We start from the raw sequence: 23,846 nt of genomic DNA, 5'->3' as shown, positions 1-23,846 counted from the left end.
GCAGCAGGAAGGGATAAATCTTTAGACAAAAAAAGTGCAAACAAAGGGGAAAACAAGTTGAAGTAGAACCAAGAAACAAAAGAAGACCTACCTGCAGAAAACGGAGAAACTAAAAATGAGGAGAATCCAGCCTCCTCCAAAGCAGGAGAGAGAGAAGCCAAGTCTGACTCATATCAGATACCATGTCCTGTCAGTGGTCCCTGTCTCCTTCCTGTACAATCCAGAGGAATATTGTCATCAACTATTTTGTAAAGGCAAGATTTTTTAGTAGCTGCAGAAACATTTTGAAGAAAGAGGGAATCCCACCTCAACCCATTTTTAAACTGTAAATGTTGTTTTTTTTTTTTTGCAGCAAAATCTTTTTTTTTTTTTTTTTTTTTTTGCAGCAAAATCATTTGCTGGTTGTTTTTTGGTACAAACCAGAAAATAGTAGGATACTGAGTGTGGGAGGCTCTGATTGTCTTGGGTATCAGTTCAACATTCTATAGATGGGGTAGTTTCCATATCCTATAATACCAAGCATACTAAATGGCAAGTTGGAGTCAGTCATGCATTTAATAGGACTTGAACATTTTAAATTACTTCTATTCCCATGTTGTTTTTGGTACAATTGTTTCTTCAAGAAAACCACTCCTAGATCTTGGCTTTCCCCACCAGAATTCCCATGTACTCTGTTACATCTTGGTCATGGTAGTCCAGTTTTCCTAGGAATGGTAATGTGCTGTGTAGGATTGGAAATTTGAGAATGTAGTGTATCATGGTATTAAATTGTGAATTAATGGGACTTAACCATGTAACAGCCTATCAACATTCAAAGATATTGATACTTGATATACTATTAAGGAAAATTGGCTTCCAAATTTTAAGCTGGAAGATCACTGGAATAACTTTTAGAAAAGGATCACAACCATGTGATTTTTTAGATTTTCGGTATGTACATTAAGAATTGTGTACAAATCGAAATGTCGGTACTGATTCTCAGGACAAACAATAAAAACTCAATTATGAAAAAAAATGAAACAAAACAGATGAATACAGAGGAAGGGATGGAAAATAAAATAAAGACAGAGGGGGGAAAAAGACAGAGGGTGGCAAACCATAAGAGACTCTTAACTCTAGGAAACAAACTGAGGGTTGCTGGAGGGGAAGTGGGAGGGGAGATGGGGTAACTGGGTGATGGGCATTAAGGAGGGCAAGTGATGTGATGAGCACTGGGTGTTATACGGACTGGTGAATTATGAAATTCTACCTCTGAAACTAATAATACACTATATATTAACTGAATTGAATTTAAATGAAAAGCTAAGAGAAAAAATATTGGTTCTTCAAATAAAAAAATATATGTATATTTACAACCTGTTTTAACATGTAACTCATGAGACAGGACATTACTATTTGCACTTAGGAAGCTAGTTTCTCCACTTATCCTAGATCAAATGTACTTCGCTTCCTGTATCTTCCCTGACCCTCCCTTTTTTTTTTGGAGGATTCCTTTATTATTGTTGCTTCTAATTCCTAAGTAGTAATGGTCAGTGTAGAAAAATAGAAAATACAGATAATCATAAATAAGGAAATAAAATGTACTCATATTCTTACCATAGAATATTAACACTGATATATTTTCTTAACTTTTAATACAAAGAGATATATCACATCTCTTTTCTTTAAAAAAAATGTCATGTAGAATATATTGTTCTGACTCTGCTTTCTTCTTTTACTATATCATAAAAATTTTAATAACACTAAATCTTTACAGTCATCACTAATGACTATATATGTCATTATATATATAACATAATTTAATAGCTATATAATATTCAGTTCATAGGTATAAAGCCCTCATTGATCAATGGCCCACTGCTGAAACTTTGACTTATTTCCAATTTTCCTCCACTGTAAATAATACTACAATGATCATTCTTTGTAGCTAAACCCTTGGCTACATCTAAGATTATTTCCTTGGCCTGTTTTTCTAGAGTGGAATTAATGGGTTGGGGCAACCATATTTTTAAGATTCTACAGTAAGGGACGCCGGGGTGGCTCAGAGGTTGAACATCTGCCTTCGGCCCAGGGTGTGATCCTGGAGTCCCCGGATCGAGTCCCACATCGGGCTCCCTGCATGGAGCCTGCTATTCTCTCTGCTTGTATATCTGCTTCTTTCTCTCTCTCTGTCTCTCATGAATAAATAAATAATTTTTTAAAAAAAGATTCTATAGTAAACTTAGCAGGCTGCTTTCAGACAGATGGGGCCATTTTATATTTTCCCAATAGGATCTAAATGTGTCTATTTCTTGCCCTCCACCAGCATGTGAGGGCCTTGCTGGTACTTTTCTTTTCCAGAGGAAATGTCCTATGAGATGCCTTCTGTTTTCAATTAGCCCTCCCAGTACAGAAGCAACATGGACATCCAAGCAGTGTCTTTGGAACTGCATGACATGACCCATTAGTGGTTCATAAAATCAAGTTAGTGGGTCATAAACAGCCTTTGTTTATTTTCAGTGTAATAGTGTATTTTTTAAAATAGCAGAGTTAACATTTCCATTGTAAGTAGAAAGATACATACCAATTAGTGGAGCTTTTGTTTTATTGACATACGTGTGTGTTGACGAGGCCTAGAGTTCAATATAACACAGTTGTAAGATCACAGCGGATATCTAACTGAGCAATGGTAAGATCTAGGCAAGATTGCTTAGCCAAGGGATCCCTGGGTGGCGCAGCGGTTCGGCGCCTGCCTTTGGCCCAGGGCGTGATCCTGGAGACCCGGGATCGAATCCCACATCAGGCTCCCAGTGCATGGAGCCTGCTTCTCCCTCTGCCTGTGTCTCTGCCTCTCTCTCTCTCTCTGTGACTATCATAAATAAATAAAAAAAATTTAAAAAAAAAAAAAAAGATTGCTTAGCCAAAAGATCATAGAATCTGGGCTGCTGTGGCTTGGATTCAGGGCTTAATCTGGTGGGGAAGGAAGCCAGAGGAACAGAGAAAGGACGCACATCTTATTTATATTCCCTGGTAGGAAAATGCTTTTGATGGAAATGTGATGGAACTCTCAGTGGTATACAAAATTAGCTACTTAAAAATATATAACATAAGTCATGGTTTTATAGTAGGTTAAATTATAAATTTCAGGATGTGACAAGTAATCTGTACCTCTCTTCTCCACATATTTTCAGCACATTATGTCTACAGTTATAGATCTGCCTCTGCTTCTCCCTACCGGTATCTGGGGGCTACTCATCTATTTCTCTAAGCCCCAGTTTCACCACCTACAAAATGAGGATGTCCAACCACATGACAGCCAAGCCCCTTCTATATCTGTGGTCCCAGGGGTCCGTGCTGTGCTGATCCACTGCAGATTCTTAGAGTCCATCAACAGGGCTGTTTGTGAGCATGCAACATTTGTGGTCACAAGGGGTCTCTCACTTAGAAGGCTCTATGTTTGGATGGATGCTCTATTGTTATGGTTTTGAAAATTCTTGGTAACTTTTTAAAAAAGGTCTCATATTTTCATTTCACAGAGCCCCACAAATTGTGTAGCCGGTTCAGTCTATTAACTTAATAACATAAAGTCTTCCTGATATGAACATGGCATTCTTTCCTCAGCACTGCTGAGAGCTGAAGCAGTGGCTCTCAACCTTGGTAAATAAAGGACAAGCTGCTTCGAGGGTTTATGACCTACACCATTTCAAAAGTCCACTGTGCAATAGGAACAACATATAAGAGAAGCTGTTTAGAACTTTTGTTATGCTCAAGGCTTGCATTCAATTGTTCCAGCCCCAGCTGGAGTGGATTGTCCAAACTGCATTCAACTCTTGTAAAAAAAAAAAAAAAAAAAAAAAGTCTTAAAATAGGATGACCCATTTAATGCCATGTGCTACTATACAGGTTAATTGGATGTGAAACATTCACAGCAGGTTCTCAATAAAAGATATAATAGAACGATGAGGGTCGGTGTTGGGCCTGAGTGTTACATTATGCCCAACCTGCATTTTAAATGCAAAGCTTGCTAAAAAGATTATTAATACATAGAACAAAGAACACATTTGGGACATGGCCCATTTTATATTTGAAAAGGCCCCCATCTGTTTGGGAAATTCAGCTGATAGCTTAATGGTAAGCTATCTGTCTTCAGTGGGGACAGGGCTACTTATCATCCAGAAGGCATATTTTCAGAGCTTTACGGTGGTGATGATACTGTCCTCTTGTGTTTCAGGGGCTGAATATAGGCCGTGACAATGGAGCAGAATCAGATATGATGAAAATCGTGATGCAGTATCCTTAGAAATGATTCTGAAAATTCTGAAACATGGGAGCCAACCAAGTACTTAAAACATCAGTCTTTATACCGTAGAACAATCACTTATTAAACATCTGCTACTCAAAGTCTTTCTTTACCCTTTGCAGAATTCCCTAATCAGCATGGTCCATATGAATGTTATCTCTTCTCCATACCCTCAAAGCACGCCGTGTTCACCCCTCTCAACATACTTTTTATTCATTATTGCAACTGTTTATTTCCTCATTTGTGCCCTTCACCAATTTGTAAGCTTCTTGAAGGCAAGTGCTGTAGTGATGTTTTTTTTAAATCTATCTCCAGTCCTAGCACAGCACCAAGTTAAAAAAATCTCTATAGTTAATTAAGTAAAAGAATTAATTACATGTGATGTATGAAGAGCTCCTGCAAATCAATAAGAAGATGATCAACACGAAAGAAAAAGGAGTAAAACCACATGCAAAGATAATATACAGGAAAAGATGTACATATGACCCCTGAACATATAAAAAGACACATAAACTCAATCATAATAGGAACCATAATAAAAGACAAAAAAAAAAAAAAGACCTATAAATGGCCAATAACACATAAAAAGACATCCACACTCAGTCATAATGAAAGAAATGCAAGCTACATTGGAACACCACTTTTCACCTATGATGGGCAGAGATACAAAGAAGTCTGCTAATATATTGTACCAGTGAGGATGAAGAAACAAGCACTTCCTGGGGCACCTGGGTGGCTCAGCGGTTGAGCGTCTGCCTTCAGTTCAGGTCATGATCCTGGAGTTTCGGGATGGAGTCCCACACTGGGCTCCCCACAGGGAGCCTGCTTACCCCTCTGCCTGTATGTCTCTCATGAATAAATAAATAAATAAATACATCTTTAAAAAAATAGAATGAATGACACAAGCACTTCCATATACTGCTGGTGGAGATGTAAATTGGTACAATGTCTAAGAGGACAGATTGCAAGTATGCATGACCCTTACCTAGTAATTCCATTTCCAGGAATCGATCCTAAAAGACACTTGCACGGGTGTGAAATGATCCTTGAACACAGAGTGAAATTCCAGTATGCTCCACATGCTCTGTAGTGATTGTGAAAATGCTGAAATGCTTCCTTATTTATTGGTAAACAATAAGGTGTACCGAGCCCACACAACACCCTGCTGCTGCTCTGTCATCCAGCCCATTCCCCCGAACCCCCAGACCTTGCGGCACCGGGGCACCTCAAGAGGTCACGCCTGGTACTACAGGGCCGCCAGGACGGCACCACGTGGAGGCCAGCCTCGTCCTCATCGATAGGTGCTCGTGCTGAAAGGGCTGTTAGGTATCTGGAGGTCACTTCCTCGTTCAAGGCTGTGCACCGCGGCACCGAATCCAATGGCAAACCATGGGCCACAGAGCAATCAACAGCTAACAGTTATCGAGAGCTTACGACGTGCCACACGCATTCTGAGCACTTTACACCTGATTCTCATATTTAATCCTTGGCACAGCCCCAGGACGGAGATGCGATTGTGATTCCCCACTTCACAGACAGGAAAATTGAGGCACAAAGAGGTTAAATAAGTTACCCAACAGCATGTAGCTAATCAACGACGAGCTCAGCCTCTGTCGAGGGAGTCTGATGTCAAAGTCTGTGCTCGTAGAACAACATGTGCTTGGATGGAGACAGGTGACATTAATGAGGGTATATCCATGGACCGGAGCCCCAGGGGCCACCAAGAAGGGAAGCTCTTTACAAACTCAGAATGGAATAGCAACCGAGCTCAAGCACCCTTTGAAAAAGGTGTGTAGTGGCTATCTAATCTGTGGACACACACACGCGTGTGCATATGTATTTATAGACATACACATGTGTGTTTGTGTACATATGCGTGTATGCGTATATGCACACACATTCATAAAATCACAAATTGGATATGTAGACTGTGTCTGGAATGATATATAAGAAACTGATAATGCTGGTTGCCTACTTCTGGGGGACAAGGTATTAGGAAAAAATGTCTTCGGTCTGTACCTTGTGCACCACTTGAATTACATATCATGTGCACCTATGTTCTGTCAAACTACAAATTAGTGTTTTATTTTTTATTTTTTTACATTTTTTAAAATTTAAATTCAATTTGCCCGTATGTACTATAACACCCAGTGCTCATCCCATCGAGTGCCCTCCTCAGTGCAAATTAGCGTTTTAAGTGCACGATGTCTACACACAGATCTTGAGGTGGGAAGTCAGAAGCGCCTCCTGAGAGAGAAGGTGTGTGGCTGGTCAGAGGTGGTGAGAGGCCGCCCTTGGGGTCCTCAGGCAGGAGAGAGCCCTTAAAGAAGGGAGAGGTTATGAGGCTACCCGGAGGGCAGGGAGGGCACCCCAGGCTGAGGCAGAGGTAGGGAGACCATGATAAGGGTCAGCACGCCGTGAGGTCAAGGTCACCAGAGGTAGGCCCCAGTGACTGCGCATCCGTGGTGGGAAGCCCAGCTGTGGGTGTGGAGGCTGTGAGAGGGGCCCCCAGGGTTGCAGCCCAGTTAGGCCTCGTGGTGCCCACCCTAGGGGGTGTGGAGGAACATAAACTCGAAGCGCCCAGGCCTCACCCTGTCCACCCAGGACGGGAAGGAGTCCAGCTGCGCAGCCATTCTCCAAGGAGCAACCAAGAAACAAGGAGATAATTGAAGGCTTGGTGGGAGATAGGGCCGAGTGAAATGGTTCAAGGAGCTGATATTGTCAGTTCTGAAAGGAGACAATTACTGTCCCCTGCTTGATGGCACATTGTTGTCAGTAGGACGGTGACCAGCTGTTCTATGTCACCACACAGGAGATAAAGCTGGGGAGGGCTTCGAGCAAGCTCAACTCCACTCAGAGAAAGTCTTTCCGTCACAAGAAAATGAAGTTGTTCATTACTGAGGAAACAGACACTGAAGGAAGATATGGTCTCACTACCCCCACCTCTGAGGTGGGCCTGATGGCGGAGGCACCAAGCTGCACTGCACGCAGTCATCTTTGTGGCCCCCGGGGTCTTCACCTCATCTGTGAGCCACAACGCCAACCTCATAAAGTTGTTATAATGGTTAAAAGAGAGCCTGTGGGGGTGCCTGCGGGGCTCAGAGGTTGAGCGTCTGCCTTTGGCTCAGGTTGTGATCCCAGGGTCTTGGGATGGAGTCCCACGTTGGGGTCCCTGCTCCATGGGGAGCCTGCCCCTCTCTGCCTCTCTCTCTCTATGTCTTTCATGAATAAATTTTTAAAATCTTTAAAAAGAGAGAGAGAGAGAGAGAGAGAGAGAGAGAGAGAGAGAGAGAGCCTTGTGTAAAGCATTTAAAACAGGGCTCACTATACAATAAATTCCAAAAAATAGCAGCTAGTGTCATTTAGGGTAAGTAGACGGGGCCTGCTAACTGTGGGGGTCTTCAGTGATTTCCATGGTTACTTGGGATGGTCAGTGGTGGTCTTTTTAATTCAAGCAAATATCCCAAGTGCTTCATCAATAGTTTTATGTCCACAGATTTATAAGGAAAGCCTACATTTTTCTGGAATACATAGGAGACCATTCATCTCATCTGCTCTGGTTGTAAGGAGTTCTGATATCAACGATGTTCCCAGAAGTCACATTTCTAACAACCGTACTCTCTGGGGGAGTATAGATGAGAGTTTTTCAAATATTTTGGATTGGGACCCACGATAATAAATACATTTCATACCACAATACAAATGTACACACACATTCACACATGTGTAACTGAAATAAGAGTTTGCAAAAAAAAAAAAAAAAGCTTAGGCCTCTATGTGTCATCTGTTCTGATATTTTCTATTCCAATAATTTTTTATTCTAATTTTTAAAACATTGATCTTGACCCATTAGGGATTGATTTCAGGACCACCCATGGATTGTGACACATGGTTTAAAAAACTTGTGTCAAGTCTAAGAGCATTAGGCAGGTTCCTGAACTGCTCAGGAGTCTACTAGCACAACTGTAAAAAGGAGATTAAATTATCAAGTAACCAAGTAACACTGGGCCTAACATTTATTTAATATACCCTCCTCAATTAAATTTGATTAAATGGCCATTAAAATGCTGTCATGGGAGCACCTGGGTGGCTCAGTGGTTGAGCATCTGCCTTCAGCTCAGGTCGTGATCCTAGGGTCCAGGGATCGAGTCCCACATCGGGCTCCCCACAGGGAGCCTGCTTCTCCCTCTGCCTGTGTCTCTGCCTCTGTGTGTCTCTCATGAATAAATAAATAAACTCTTTTAAAAATGAAATGAAATGAAATGAAATGAAATGAAATGAAATGAAATGAAATGAAATGGCTGCCATGAATTAAAGCTCTGAATTAAAGCTGGGCGTAGGTCTTAGCACATTTTATTGGTAGATATCCTCCCCAGTCCAGGTGCTTGGTTTCACCCTCTGATAACAAATGTTCATCAACAAACCTGAAAAGAACATAAGAGCAAGGTGAGAGGTGGCTACAATGCAAGAAACTAATGTGTTCTCCAAAATGTGAAAGAATTGTGCTTAATAGTAAAGCCCAGATGAGAACGAGTTCAAGAGCTACAGAGAGGGGTAAGTTATGTCCTTTTCTTCCATTTAAAAGGTAGGGTGGGGTGGAGCACAATATATTTTAGGAAAAAAAAAACTGTTTCAAGTGGCAAAAATACAAAAAAAATAAATATTTTGTTTCTTAAAGAATACATCTTGGGTGCTGAAAAAATTTAATGGAAAGAGCTCTTACTTCAACTAAGACAAATGAAACTAAATATCAGTATCATTTGAAATAAATTAGCAGAAAGAACAGATGGGCATTTCACCTGTAAACACAGCCCCCTTTAACCTGGTTATAATTCCTTGCCTTGATCTCAAGAGAACTAAATACACACAGTTCTCAAATTTTGCTCCTATCATGATTATAGCTTATCATGACCAATGAAGCAAGATATTAATGGGATAATCATTTGTGTGTTGTCATTCTGTTCTCCAGTGCTTCCAGAAAAGCCACCATTCTACTCAGGGAGACAGATCTCACACACTTCCTTCTCTTTGCCTACCCACTCCCAAGCCCCCACACATCCAACTGAGAAGAAAGCAGAAAACTCCTGAAAGCCCTCTTCAAAGAGATTTAAATGATGACGTGAGAGTAGAGAAGAAAGGGAAGTGCTTTGGGGGGCAAGATTAAGAATTGTAGAGACCCTGAGAGGAATATGGTGCCAACATTACCATTCTCCAAACATAAATCAAAACAAAAACAATACTAACCTATAATATCTATAAAAAGAAATCCAGCTACATTTAGATTTCTTTTGATCAATAAAATGATGTTTTGTAATAATAACTATTTTAAAAGTTTCTGTGTGTGTGTGTGCCTAATCCCCTATGTTGTTGGTACCCTAATTGACTATTTATTCTTCCATTGGGTTTATCTAACCCTTAATGCTTGAAAGGAAAGATATTCCCAAGATTGGAAAGTAGAAGGTTAGTAAGAACCCCCCCACCCCCCACTCTGCCTTGGCTAGTAGGGGGACTTCCAAGAGAATGGCTTCAATGGGTTTCTAGAAAGTTTGGGCTCTAGGCCCAGGGGTTCCAAGCCCTGCCAAAGACTGAGGCACCCTGAGTATGATGAGAAGCCAGAGAGCCGTAGCAAGGGCCCCTGCAAGCTGGGACAATGGCCAGCCCAGTGGTGAACCCTGTGGATGGTGTCCCATGATTGATGAAGTCTTACTATATGTAAGAGCTTGACACAACATTGGGGTAGCGTCCCAGTAATAACCACGATTGTACCTCCTTCCGGCTTGGCAGAACTAGGAAAATAGGGTTATTTTCATACACTTGAGTTTCTGGCCAGAAATTTGAACTTGCTCTCTCCTGGACCTGTCACCCTGGTGGTGCCTCTGCAGATATGGCTAAAATCTCCCTTCCTGGACAGTGGAGCCCATGGCCTGTGAGAACACTTCATCTAGCACATCAGGCAATTTTCTTCCCTGGTCTAACTCAGCCAATCAGACCTTACACCTTAGGTATCCGTGGTTGGGTTGGGGTCTTACAGGCAGGACTGGAGCAAGAGGCAAAAGATGCATTGAATACCATTACCCATCTCTGGTTTTTTTTTTTTTTTAATTTATGATAGTCACACACACACAGAGAGAGAGAGAGAGAGAGAGGCAGAGACACAGGCAGAGGGAGAAGCAGGCTCCATGCACCGGGAGCCCGATGTGGGATTCGATCCCAGGTCTCCAGGATCGCGCCCTGGGCCAAAGGCAGGCGTCAAACCACTGCGCCACCCAGGGATCCCTCTCTGGGTTTTTGTATTCCAGAAAAAAACCCATAATCCTACTACGATGATACATCATCATTCATTATATTGAGAGGATATAAGACAAGGTGACACTCTGGGGAGACACATCCCACTACAAAATGATGAACTGTTTCAGACAGCAGATGTTGTCACCCATCCCCCTCTTTCTAGTGTGTAGGGAGAGGAAGGGAGCGTACCCTTATCGGATTTCAGGATCAGATATCACCGATGTAGCCGAAAAGAGTGAACGCTTTGTCATTTTAACAAAGCCCATTTTCAAAGCGTTGTCCCTCTCTGCTACTGTACTTATCAAAGAGAATCAGATTATCATCAGAACAAGGCCCAGGATAATTTTATAAAGAAAAGTAGATCATTGCTCTTTGGAATTTAATTACTGGGTTTAATTTTGTAGATGCCACCTTCTTTCAGTTTTTTTCCTCTAAAACACATCCTTGGATTTTTCTTCTATCCTTTCTGATTTTATGAATCCCCATCTAAAAGTATTAAGTACTGGGTTTATTAACATTTTTTTCTTAATTGACTTTTAAAATCCAGTTCTAAGCCTCAGTCTCTATGAATCACTTTGGTAACATCTCCTCAGCGAAGATAATGGGTTGGTTTGTTAGGGTATTGCTCTCATAGCATAATATTAAACCATCTATCCACAAATATGGGCTTCCCTGGGCTTAATTGCTGAGTACACTATATTGAAAAAACAAGGCTACTCTCTATATGATAAAAATGAGCAAAATGTGTCTATAACAACCACATATGAAATCTAAAGTTATCATCAGAGCTGTAGTTCCTCTTCTCCCTCCTAAAATGTAAAAGGAAGTATGACAGGGAAGGTGATTACAAAGTCAATCAGCAGTAGTGGGAAAGAGAGCATAAGAATATCACTCAGGGGGATCCCTGGGTTGCTCAGTGGTTTGGCTCCGCCTTTGGCCCAGGGTGTGATCCAGGAGACCCAGGATCAAGTCCCACATCAGGCTCCCTGCATGGAGCCAAAAAAAAAAGAATATCACTCAGACCCATGAGGTCACAGGGAAGGCTCAGACCCTTCTTCCTCAGGCACAATGTGATGTCAGAAGGATGTTTTCCAAATCAGAATCCTTGATGCATGGTGTAATGAGGAGGAGTGTGGTCATGAGCACGAGTACTCCCCACTTCCCCCTAATTCGTTGGTTCATTGCTTCATTCATTCATTCAATACATATTTATCAAGCCTCTGCTCTGGGCCAGTCACTGGGCACACAATGCATAAGAATGATGCATTTCCTATCTTCATGAGGCATATTATCTAGTAAAATCCAAATTTACTTTATATAAACAAACAACATGGAAAAAAAGTACAAACATAAAAGCTAACTGAAACAAATTTAGACATTCATAGCTGCAAATAATTTAAAAAAAAACTAAATAATAATCATCATCCTTGTTATGCCATGACCTGATTTTCTGCAGATAATGACCCTAATACTAAAAAGACTTTCCAAGTACCTTCTTTACAGCTAAGGAAGCTAAAGTTGGGGCTTGCTTAAAGCCAACAGCTAGGAAGTCCAAGTGGTGGGGTTTGACCCCAGACCCGTCAGTTTTCAATACTCCACTCTTCCCCTGTACGGGTACATCTTCTCTGGGCAGAGGGCTTTTCCTCCAGGAGCCAGAATTGTATTAGAATAACAGAAAGAGACCTACCTAGACCCTATTAGCTTAGTGCCTTAGTAGAAATGCTTCATAAGGATTTATCATCTCTTTAAAAAAAATTAAAAATAACTCTTATATAGAGATCACTTCTATTTCTTCTAAAATACTGTAGTTGAAAATATCATCATTCATATTTACCCCTGTTATTAAAGTCCACACAATCACTTATTTTGCCAAGTCTACAGACTTTCTTATGTTAGGTATATAATTCATCACACTTCTCTTTTTGTTCTAGCTTCTAGGAACTTCTAGGCTTAAAATCGCAAATCTTACTTTAATCCATTCATTTGCTCATTCAACAAACATTTATGGAAAATGGTTACTTATGAGTGTGATTATTTTATCCCTGCCTTAAAGGGCTTTGATTTCTTTTTTATCTTTATTGTAGTTGCTTTACTTTTATATGCTTATTACAATGTGTTTTATTACATGGATTTTTGGAGATAGGAGAGCATAAAATGTAAACAGCTAAAACAGTTTTACTGTAAAAATGATAGGATCCAGGATACACTGTAATAACAGGGCTTATAGTCTTATAAACTCTGGGTTAAAATCTTGATCCTACCTGACTCATGGCATGAACTAAGACAAATGACACATTCTGAGCCTCTGTTTCATAAAATGCGATCAAGAATTCCCATACAAGATGTTTACAAAGATTAAATAAGATAATATACATAAAGCAGCTGGCACTGCCTGGCACATCAGTATTTTATAGTCACTCCTTGGGAATAAAGCAGGTAAATATGCAACAAACAATTCCACCTATAAATATCCAGTTTCTGAGGTGGGTGAGCTTGGTTTCCATGGAAAATAAATGGACATTTTCAAAACCTCAAAATTTAAATTAATTTTAAACTGCTTCCCTTTGGTCCTCTCCAAGATTCTCGGCAATGTTCCATCACCCCTGGTTGTTGAGCCCTCTTGTCTAATTATAAACTAAATTCTGGCTTGTTAGCAGAAAAGATTTTCTCAGGCTCTGTTCTATAAACAATGCCAGAGAAATTGCAGATGCTTTGAAAACTGGGAGGGCCCTCCCAGTCTGAACTTTTTTCATCTTAAAGACCCCACCAAAGACTCTAGCTTTACACATTGTATATTTTCTATCCACAAGCACAGCACCTGATGCTTTCCTCTTTGATGACATGAATCATGCTGTCTTACCGTGTATTTCCATGCCTGCCTCACCCATAGGAAACTTCTCAAAGGCTGGCCATATTTCTCATTCCTATTCATCTTACTTCCTAGCCTAGTGGCAGGCACATAGTAGGTGCTAATTAAATAGTTGCTGACTCAATGAATAAACTAACCAATTAATGAAAAGCTACGTGAGGCCAAGGACCATATCTAATGCATTGTGTCATCTTCCCATAGTACCTATCATAGTGAATGAATGAATGACCATTTAGCTGAGTCCACTTGAGATACAAAGAACTTTTTCAATAATGATGATTCAAGTATGATCTTTTTTTAGTAAGCCACAAAATAATAACTTCTTAGAATCCCAGAGTGTCAATGTTTAGAGAACTTTTGAAACCATGATCAACACTCAAGTTTGGATGTCTTGGTGACTATTCTCATCAAAATTCTCAAACAAACCTTGTGAAGTTCTCACAGTGTTCTGGTGTGGAGCCTTGGTGTTGTACCATATCCCTTAGTGATAGGGGAAACGTAGACACAGAGGAGTGAGTGGCCTGCCCCTAAATCAGACTGAGTTTAGCAAGGCCCACAGATAGGGCCTGACTTGTGTTCCTCCTAGAACACAGGTCCACTTCATGTCTAAAAGACGTGAAAGAGGCCTGCCAGTGGTTCACTCACCACCCAAGAGATTCTTGGAAAATAACTCTCCCAAAATCAGGCTCAAGGACACCAAGCCCATAGAAAGGTAGGGGGTGCTTCTAAGTACTTCCACTCAGGAACTGTTCACTTTCCCGTCATGTGCAATATCAACCTGCACATGACATGCATCCCCTTCCTGGATTCCCACTCACACCTAAAGCCCAACCTCGCAGAGCCTTTCTTTGGGTGGCAGGCCTGACAAAAGTCTGAGGAGCCTCAACTTCATTACCAAGTTACTTGGTACCCCTCCCCTTTCTCCTCTTCCCAATACCTCCACTGACCAACACAAAGAAATATCCAAGCTCCTTTCACTTCACCTGCTTCTCCTCGTCTTTGCCCTAATTCTTATATTTTCACACACAAACGGCTCAAGAAGACATTTCCTCCTAGACGGGGCACTTCCCTCCATAAGAAGAATCTGGGAATAGCTGTTAAAGAACGACTTCCCCCACGGGGAGCACAGTCGCTCAATTGTTTCCCCAATATCCAATCTCCTCTGACAAGCTTAAAATCAGAACTCCTGAATTTTAGTTGGGTACATGGACACCCAGAGCAAACTTTCCCAGTCTCCCTGGCTGCCAGGTATAGTCATGAGATGTGAGAGGAACTAACATGGGCAACTGAGCATGTGCCTCCTTACAAGGAGAGAGCATATCCTCCACGGCCTCTGTATCTGCTTCGACAGGATGAAACGTGAACATGGTGGTGACTGCTGGAGCACCCTCTCAGATCATGCGAGTAAATTGTGTGTTGAGGATGACAAAGCAACAGGATTGAAGGAGTTGGTGTCCTGCCACCACACAGCTGCTACTTCAGTCCTGAGCCACATACCCACAGACTATTACGGGAGGGACAAATGGACTCTTCCCTTGGTTAAGCTACTCTTATTTTGGTTCTTTGTGACAGCCATTAAAACTATATCCTGAAAAAAAAAAAAAAAAAAACTATATCCTGCTTAACACACCTCTTTACACAGATATTGGCAAAAGTAAGCAGCATCAGTAAATACTGTGACAGGCATTCTAATCAGATTATCCATTAAAATAAGCCCTGCTCATTTCCTTTCTATCGCTTTTTTTGTTTTGTTTTCCTCGTTCATGTAGAATCATTCTGCCAACTTTTATCAAGTCAACAGATCTCTATTGTTTGGGGCTATAAATAAAAAGTTTAGCATTTTGTATGCAACAAGATTTTTTTTCAAACATTTCCAATTGACACGACCTGCTTCTGAATTCAGCTTTAGTTGACACTTAGATTAAATTTAAATATTTAAATTTCAGTAAACTGAAATTTTTATTTCCTTCAGGGTTTTTTCCTACGAATGTTTTGGTATGAAATTTTCCACTCTACAGAGAAACAAAATATCTTTTTAAGAACCTCGAGAAATTACTAATGAATCGTGTTCAAGAAATCTTTTAAGGTTTTGTCATACTTGCTTCACTTAAACTTTATGCATATTATTCTGAAGTTTGCTTTTTCATTCATGAAAAATGCACACTAGTTCATTCATTTGGATTCTTTTGTAATTATTCTGCAAGGTATCTGCCCTCCCATTGATGAATGGCAAGGTTGTTTTCAATTTTTCACTATTCCAATCAATGCTGAAATGAACATTCTCACATCTAACTCTGGGGCACAGGTTCAAGTGGTTTCTAGGGTATATCCCTGGAATTAAACTGGTAACACTGTAGTGTATGCACATTTTCAACTTTAACAGACTTTACTAAATTGCTCTCCAAACTCGCTCTACCAATAATCTCATTTCTCTATGTTTCACTACTATATCTTGTCAGCTTTCTTACTTTTTTGCCAAAATCATGGGATTAAAATGGTATCTCATTTTAATTTGCATTTCCTTGATTACTGGTTAGGTTTATTTGCCAATCAGTTTTCCTATTCTGTGACTTGCCTCTTTATATTCTTTGCCCATATTACTATTGGATTGTTTGGATTTTTCATTGATTTGTAGCTAAATCTTTACATTATTTGGAATCTTGAATTGTTCTAGTTATATGCATTACAAATATGTTCTCTTTCCCTATGGGCTTTTAACTCTGATACACAGAATTTGAACATTGTAATGTCAATTCTTTTTCTCTATAAATTGTACTTTTGTCCTGATTAAGAAATATCTTCCTACCTGAAAATATAAAGATATTCTTCAATATTTTATTCTAATAATTTTAAAGTTTTTCTTTTCAAATAGAGGTCTTTAATCTATGGAGAAGTAAATCAAAATTTAAACTTAAATTTTTTAAGTCTAAGAAAACCAAATAATAGCTTTTATGACAAATTGAAGGACTGGTAAAAGGAAGAAAAGGATTTGTGAAATAGTAATGACATCCAAAAGTATCCAGAAAAAAGATCAGAATAGCCAAAAGAACTCTGCCATATGTATTTTTTCTTTTAATGTCACTTTTAAAGTACTCTTCAGATTCTTTCACCCATTTTTCATGCAACATATGATCCTCAGCAAATGTATTGAGCTAAGTCTATGCCCCACTCCGGATCTACTCATCCTCATGTACCCTACAGCCTTGGCCACTTGCCTTTCTTCCCAGGCTGGAGCAATCCCAGATATGGCTCACATCCCAGCTGCTGCCACCATCACCTCATATCCTAACATCTCCAATTTTCTCAGCCTCCCCAGGGATGAAGACTGGCTTGGCCACGGATTCCTCTCTGCACCAGCTGTGTGGGAACTGCAGCAGGTCCAGGGTGCAGCCCCAATCTGATTTTCCTAGCCATTGGTTGCCCAAAAGGGCAACATCAGGGAAGCAAGGAAAACTCAGTGTGCCCTTCGGGCAGGCTTTCCCCCAACGAAGCGATGATGGAAACAGGCTTGCAAATAAATGTCATGCCTTTATTTTTCTTCCACAGTGAACTGTTCTAAGAAGCAGTGAATAGTGAATCCATGTGGCCACTCAGGAGATGTCCCACATCAGCCAGCAATGTTTTCTAGAGAAGGTGTGCCTAAGCTTAGCAACTTACTGACTTGTCTTGCTTTCCTCCTTCTCTGCCTTTTCCCCCTCCCTCTTGCATTCTTAGGATTACATCCTTTTCTCCAGTAAACACTGGCATGAAAGTTTTGCTTCACACTCTCTTTTCTAGGGATCCTACACTAAGAGAGCTTGCTTAAATTTTTCAAACATGTATTATCCAACAGCAACTAAAATTTACAATTTTTATCAGAACCAGTACACAGTTTTGAATTTGCATATATGACCCATTTCGAAGGCCAGAGACGTCTACTGGGAAACTTCTAGGAGGGATCTTTCTCTCTGATAAAACAGAGTGGCAGAAGAAGAAAATTCTCTTTTGCTTTCAAAACTCCCTTCCTTCTCACTCGGAATGTGTTACATGGGAACCTGAGGTTTGGAGCTGCAGCTGCCATCCTGAAATTCTGAGATGGCCTCGCAAATGGCAGAGCTGAGTGGTGGAAAGAGCCTTGGTACCTGATGACACCTCTGAGCCCCTGAACCAACCCGGGAACATACTATCTCCAGTCTTCCTGTTCTATGAGATAATACTTAAATATCATCATTGTTAAGCCATTATTGGGCATTCTGATATTTGCAGCCAACGTTTCCCTAAATAACACAGCTAATTATCTGCACACCCGTAGTAATTGGAGCCATTGGAGCGGATATGAAACCAGTAGAGAAGGCCTTGGGTAGGATTCTGAAAAATGCCATTGTTAAAAGGACAGACAGGAGGGAAGGAATCTACCAAGGAGTGTTAGAAGGACTAGCTCAGTTCTTAACAATCTCAAATAACAAAGGTAACAGTACTTACACTCTAGCAGCACCACAAGTAAGAAATATAACTGGAAACTGTCGATTTAGCTCTTTAATTGCAAATCTGCTCAAATATTTGACCAAGATAAGGTGGAAAACAGGAACCACAGGTTTTTATCTAAATAAACATCATGGTTTTTTTTTTAATTCTGTTAACTTTATTCTTTTTTTTTCCACCCCATTATCCCAATCAAGAATTAGCATGGAGTCGTTCATTGGCAGATAAAGAGAACATCTTCAAATTCCTTGCTTAAGAGCTTCCTATGGGTTTGGCTCATGAAATTCATTTGGCCCTGGAGAAATCGCTTGTCAGCATGAAGCCAAGCTGATGAATAATTCTGACAACATCACACACCAAATTAGCAAACTGGCCAACTTCAGATTTCTCGACCAGCTACTATTTTTGCCAAGTTTTTAATTGTGAATGGACATGATAAGGTTATCCCTCTCCCTTCACTTAGAATAAATATTTGTACACTCACTGACATTACCCTCTCCATATAATGCATTTATTCTGTCATCGTGTTATTGGTGGCTTAAAGGGATAATATACTCTGCTAGACCATAGCATTTTTATGAAAGATGAGGTCAGGGAATACTTTGTGGGAGATAATAGTGCAATTTTAGAAATGTTGAAGGTAAACTAATTTAGCACTAGAAAGAAGAAAGGGCCTGGGAAAGGTTCTGGAGTCAAAAGCTGCTGTTGAATTTCGGCCCCGTCACTCAGAAACTGTGAGTAACTAAGCAAGTTGCTTAGACTCTCTGAATCTCAGTTTTTGCTCTGCCAGATAGAGATAATAATATCAACTCCCTAGGGTTGTTCTGAGGACTAAAGCACGTCTGGAAAGAGCTAGCACAGTGCCTGGCTTATAGTCCATTTTAATAACTAAAAAATCCTAAATCAAAACATTTACAGCTGGTTTTTAATGTTGGAAAAGATTATTAAGGCTATTTTTTTCAAAGATTTTTAAAATTTATTCGGGGGAAAAAGAGCATGAGTGGGGGGTGGGAGGGGCAGAAAGAGACACACAGACAGAGACAGAGACAGAAACAGAGAGAAGCAGACTCCCCGCTGAGCAGGGAGCCCTAGGCCAGGCTCAATCCCAGGACCCCAAGATCATGACTTGAGCCTAAAGCAGAAGCTTAAGTGACTCAGCCGTCTAGGTGCCCCAGACGCTAATAATCTATTAAACATCATTGCAAAAACATTCCCCCAAGCAGCCTTCAATTTCTTAACTTTGTATATAGTATTTTACTTTGGGCAAACAAAATCTCCATTTGTATGTCATCCTGTCTGTCCACTGTTTTCTCTTTATGGCCTCCGTGTTTATGTGTTGCTTAGGAAAGCCATTTTCATTTTTAAGACTTAAATATGTTGCCCTTTATTTTATCCTAATACTTTCTTAGTTACATAAATGCAATCATTTGAGTTTTTGTGTTAGATTAGGATCTAACTTTATATTTTTTTACCAAGTCAATATCCAGTATGCTCTTTTCTCTATTGAAATGACAACTTACCATAGATTAAAGTCTGTAAATGTATGCCTCCCTTTCTAAACTTTGCCTTCTGTTTCATTGATCAATTTATCTATTTCCATATAAGTCCACATAAGCATTGTTTTCATTAATATTGCCGTATAGTATGGCTTAATATCTGGTAGGGCAAGATCCTTGTTATTCTTTTTTCTCAAAACATATTTTATTCTAGACCATTTTTTTCAATCAGATGAACTTTGGAATCAGTTTATTAGTTTTCTTTCAAAAAAAAATCCAGCTGTAAATATACTGAGATTGGATTGAATTGATATGTTTATGAAATTCAGTCTTCCCATCCAGATCTATTCAAAATGTCTTTTGTGTTCTTTAAAAGAGCTGTCTGCACATTTCTTGTTAGGTTTATTCATATCTATATTGTATAGTTTTTGAGTTATAAGTACAATTCTTCTTAGGTTTTATGATGCCCATTTTACAGTTTTAGCACTAAGATGAGCAGGAATTTTATTTTATACTTTCTAATTGGTCCTCACTGGGATACATGGGAAAGCTATGGTCTCCAGCTTCTTGTGTGAACATGTGTGATCTTGAGTCTCCATATTAGTCTGATTAGTTTTTCCATTGGTTTCCTTGACTCTTTAAAAAAGAACACCAGATTTTTACAAGAAGTGACAATTTTATCTCTGCCAATCGAATATTTATACTTTCTTCTTTTTCTCCTTATATTGTATATTTTCAGCCTTCCAAGACAATGTTGAATAGTAGCAGTGATAATGGGCTTCCCTGCCTTGTTTCTGACAGTAGCAGGAATTTTTCTGATTTTCCCCATTAGGTATAACGATTTTCTCCCAACCTAACTTTTGCCGAGCAATTTGATTAGGTACATGCACTGAGTTTCATCAAACACCTTTTCAGTACCTATCTACTTCCACCTGTTAGTAAATAGCTTCTCAAAGGTTGAAGCATCCTCGTATTCCTGGGATAAACCCTATTTTTTGTGGAATATTATTTTTTCTATGTGGCTGGATTTAATATGCTGATGGCTTATTTAAGAATTTTTTCATCCACTTATCAATGGGTGGGGGTAAATTTTCCTTTGTATGTATGTTCTCTGTGATATTTGTTGAGTTACTGTCTCCCAGGTCAAAGCCCACCCACCCTTCTGCACTTTGATTCATGATGCTAGAACTCTGCAAACCATGTTTCTGCTCTGCCAGCTGGCTTTTTATTAGGCTCTAACAAAGACTGCAAAGCTAGAAGAGGAAGAGGGGATTTACTCCTTCCTGACAGCTTGCTATGATCTTTCTGTTTGCTCCTTTTCCTGTGTGTAGTATCCCAGCAACGCTTCTTCATTCACCCAGGCAGCAGCAGGTCCTTCCATAGCAACAGCTGAATCTAGTTGGTGGGTTTTTTTCCCTGATACTTCCAGAACCAGCCTCAGCATGTTCCACATCCCCACTTCACCACATTCCAGACACTAGCACAAGGTGGGACAGCAGCCTCTCTTGAGAGATCTGAATTTCAGTTCATGGAGACATGGAGACCCTCCTCTAACCTATATAGTTGAATGAATTTAAGTTCTTCCCTTTATTTCTTCATGCCCTGGGGTGGAACCTGCTTTCTACAGTTGCTACAATGCTGATAACCTTAGAGTTCTCTTTCTATCATTTCAGTTACCTGGGTAATAATTTTACATCTAGTTATCAATTCTTTCCATTATTTTATCATTTTTCAACAACTGGCAAGTTTTCTCTCTCCTGACTGGACCTTCACTGGTCCACTAACCTGTCTGGCTTTGGTAAAAGGGTCTGATAGCCTCTTTGAATGATTCAGAAAGTTTTCCTTTATTCATCTGTTCCTTGAAGTTAATAAAACTCTCCTATAGATATCTCTAGGCCTGGTGCATTTTAAAAGGTATATATTGAAACTAATTTTTAATTTCTTTTGTAAATACAATTCTATTCCATTTTTCTATTTCTTCTTGAGTCAATTTTGATAATCTATATTTTCCAAGAAAAGCAACCATTTCTTTTCAAATTCGTTTCATTAAGCTGTTCACAGTATCCTCTTAAAATTCAGTTATCACTCCTATTATATTTTGTCTTGGTAGAGAAACTTAGATTCAAAATCAAGTCCTTTCAGGCCTTCAAAAATTTGGTATGTTGTCTTTTAGCATTCTGCCAATGAGAAGTCTGTTACTACTCAGCTATTCTCCCTTTTGCAGAGAAAGATTCCCTTCCTATTTTATTCTCTCTTCCCCTGTAAAATAATTTTTTCTTTTTTTTTTAGAGTGAAGAATTTTCATCAGATGGATTTTGTTTCCAAAATTTTTCTGCTTGTAATTCTCTGTAAGAATGCCTATTTCAATGTAACATGTCTATTCAGTTTTATAATTTTTTTTTATTGTTTTGGTAATACTTGATTATCTCCTTTCTCCATCTGGTAACCTTATCAGATGAATGTTGGACCAGCTTCTACTCCTGCCCATGATAGGGTAACAGGGACCAAATTTATGCTTTTGCCTTAAACGACTAAAAAAGTGGACAAAATGTTGGAAATGATGGGTATTAGACATTAGATAATAGAATTTAGGACTATCATCCCTGAAAAAAGTGAAAGAAATGAGATGAGACTTAGGATTGGTTCAGCTTACTGTTGGGAAGCAGTTTCCAGGCCATAATGCAGGGAAAATGCTGCCAAAAGAAATCACTTGGCAATCTTGCTGAGTTGAAGATATAGAAATCAGATTTTAGAGATTGCTCAGCTATCAGATGGATGAAAATTAAGAAGTATGACAAGACTGTGGGGAAACAGGCACAGACACCCTCATACATGCTGGTGGGAATATAAACTGGCAAAACTCTTCAGGAAGGAAATTTGACTATATGTTGTAAAACTACATACGCATTTACCTTTGGAACCAGCAATCTCACTTCTTGAAGATACATTTTCAATCATATACACACACACACACACACACACACACATATATATGTTCATTGCATCATTGTTTACAATTGCAAATATATGGAATGACTTAAATATATAGGGGACTAGTTGGATAAACTATGATACAACCACACAACAGTATAATGCCACTATAAATAACAATGAGGAAGATTTCTATGAGCTGATCGAGAATAATCTCCAGGATATTGCCAAGGGGGGAAAAAAGGAAAATACAAAGATGTGTAAAGTATGCTATCTTTCCCATAAGAAAAAAAAGTAGGGCAGCCCGGGTGGCTCAGCAGTTCAGCACCGCCTTCAGCCCAGGGTGCAATCCTAGAGACCCGGAATCGAGTCCCATGTTGGGCTCCCTGCATGGAGCCTGCTTCTCCCTCTACCTGCATCTCTGTCTCTCTCTCTCATAAGTAAAAATATTTTTTAAAAAAGAAAAGTATATAAGAAAATACATGTTTCTGCTCATCTGTACAAAAGAAATGCAGGAAGGACTAACTAGAAACAAATAATATTACTACCTTTGAAGAGAGGGTGATAATGATATGGAAAGAATGGGAGAAGGGGAATGGCTTGGTAGGGATGAGAAGGGTAATGACACTTCACTGAATATACCTTTTGGATAGCCTTGACTCTTAGAATCATGGTCGGATTTCATATGCCAAAAGAGAAATAATCAATTAATATGAACTAGGATGAGTGTGTGCAGAGAGGAGAGGACGGCAAGAGGAGGACCCAAAATTGGGATGTTCATGTGAACCTGTTTTACATGTGAATAACACAGCCACACTTGCTGCACCTCTGCAAAGTCGTATCAGAGTCCAAACCATACAGCAAGGACCCACTATGCAAGCCTGAAACTGCCTCATAGCCAGAGACCTAACTTTGTTATTCTTTTCCATGCCTGCACATATGGAGTCCTCTGTTTTATTGGGTTTCAGTTATTTGTCATAGCGACAACCTTAGCATCTGAAGAAGCCATCGTTGTTTAAGAAAACATTTATTATTTTTAGATTCATCTCTTTTTTTTTTTTTTTTTTTTTCCAGAAATACCTGCTATTGAGATCTGGACCATGCCCTGCCAGATAGGCGGCTGAGAATGAAAGCCATTGATTGGCATGGGGTTGGTGGAAAAGGAAATTCTTCTTTTATAAAATAAAGGGCATGATGTTGGATGAAAAGATTTCATAATCATCACTTTCTTCATGACTTTAGAATGTTCTTCATGCTCATTAACAAAGATTAATTATAGTTAGCCTTTTTAGTTTAATCAAAACTGGAAGAGAAGTAGGCACAGATTTTAAAAGCCTGGTGAGATGCTGAGTAAGTGAGTGCTTAAATGACTCACTGTTGGGGACCTTATCATGATGCGTTAGGTATAATGCTGAGAAATAATAAATAATCCAGAAGTCTTTTTCTTGTCTTTAAAAATATTGACCTGCTAATTTCACAATGATTTCTCATGAGGAAATCATCAGAGACACACCCAAGTGTT

General features: G+C 39.6%; 1 protein-coding gene and 1 long non-coding RNA gene across 7 annotated transcripts in view; one reads left to right on the top strand and one right to left on the bottom strand.

Moving 5' to 3' along the window:
• NR1H4 (nuclear receptor subfamily 1 group H member 4) overlaps positions 1-23,846 on the bottom strand; it is a 110,986-nt gene that overhangs the window by 76,853 nt on the left and 10,287 nt on the right. For 3 of the 6 annotated variants that reach the window (XM_072773282.1, XM_072773284.1, XM_072773281.1), the window contains exon 3: positions 92-211. The exons of the other annotated variants lie outside the window; for them this stretch is intronic. The gene's annotated coding sequence lies outside the window, so the exon portion shown is untranslated. The remainder of the gene's footprint in view (positions 1-91; positions 212-23,846) is intronic. 6 annotated transcript variants of the gene reach the window in all.
• LOC140602215 (uncharacterized) lies at positions 13,902-23,532 on the top strand. The gene is made up of 4 exons (XR_012005189.1): positions 13,902-14,148; positions 18,095-18,631; positions 21,683-21,741; positions 23,399-23,532. It is a non-coding gene; the product is annotated as an uncharacterized lncRNA (long non-coding RNA).

Source organism: Canis lupus, chromosome 13 (assembly GCF_048164855.1).
Source record: "Canis lupus baileyi chromosome 13, mCanLup2.hap1, whole genome shotgun sequence".
Classification (NCBI taxonomy): Eukaryota; Metazoa; Chordata; class Mammalia; order Carnivora; family Canidae; genus Canis; species Canis lupus.
The sequence above is the reverse complement of the archived record's forward strand: the minus strand, read 5'-3'. Positions and strand labels throughout refer to the sequence as shown.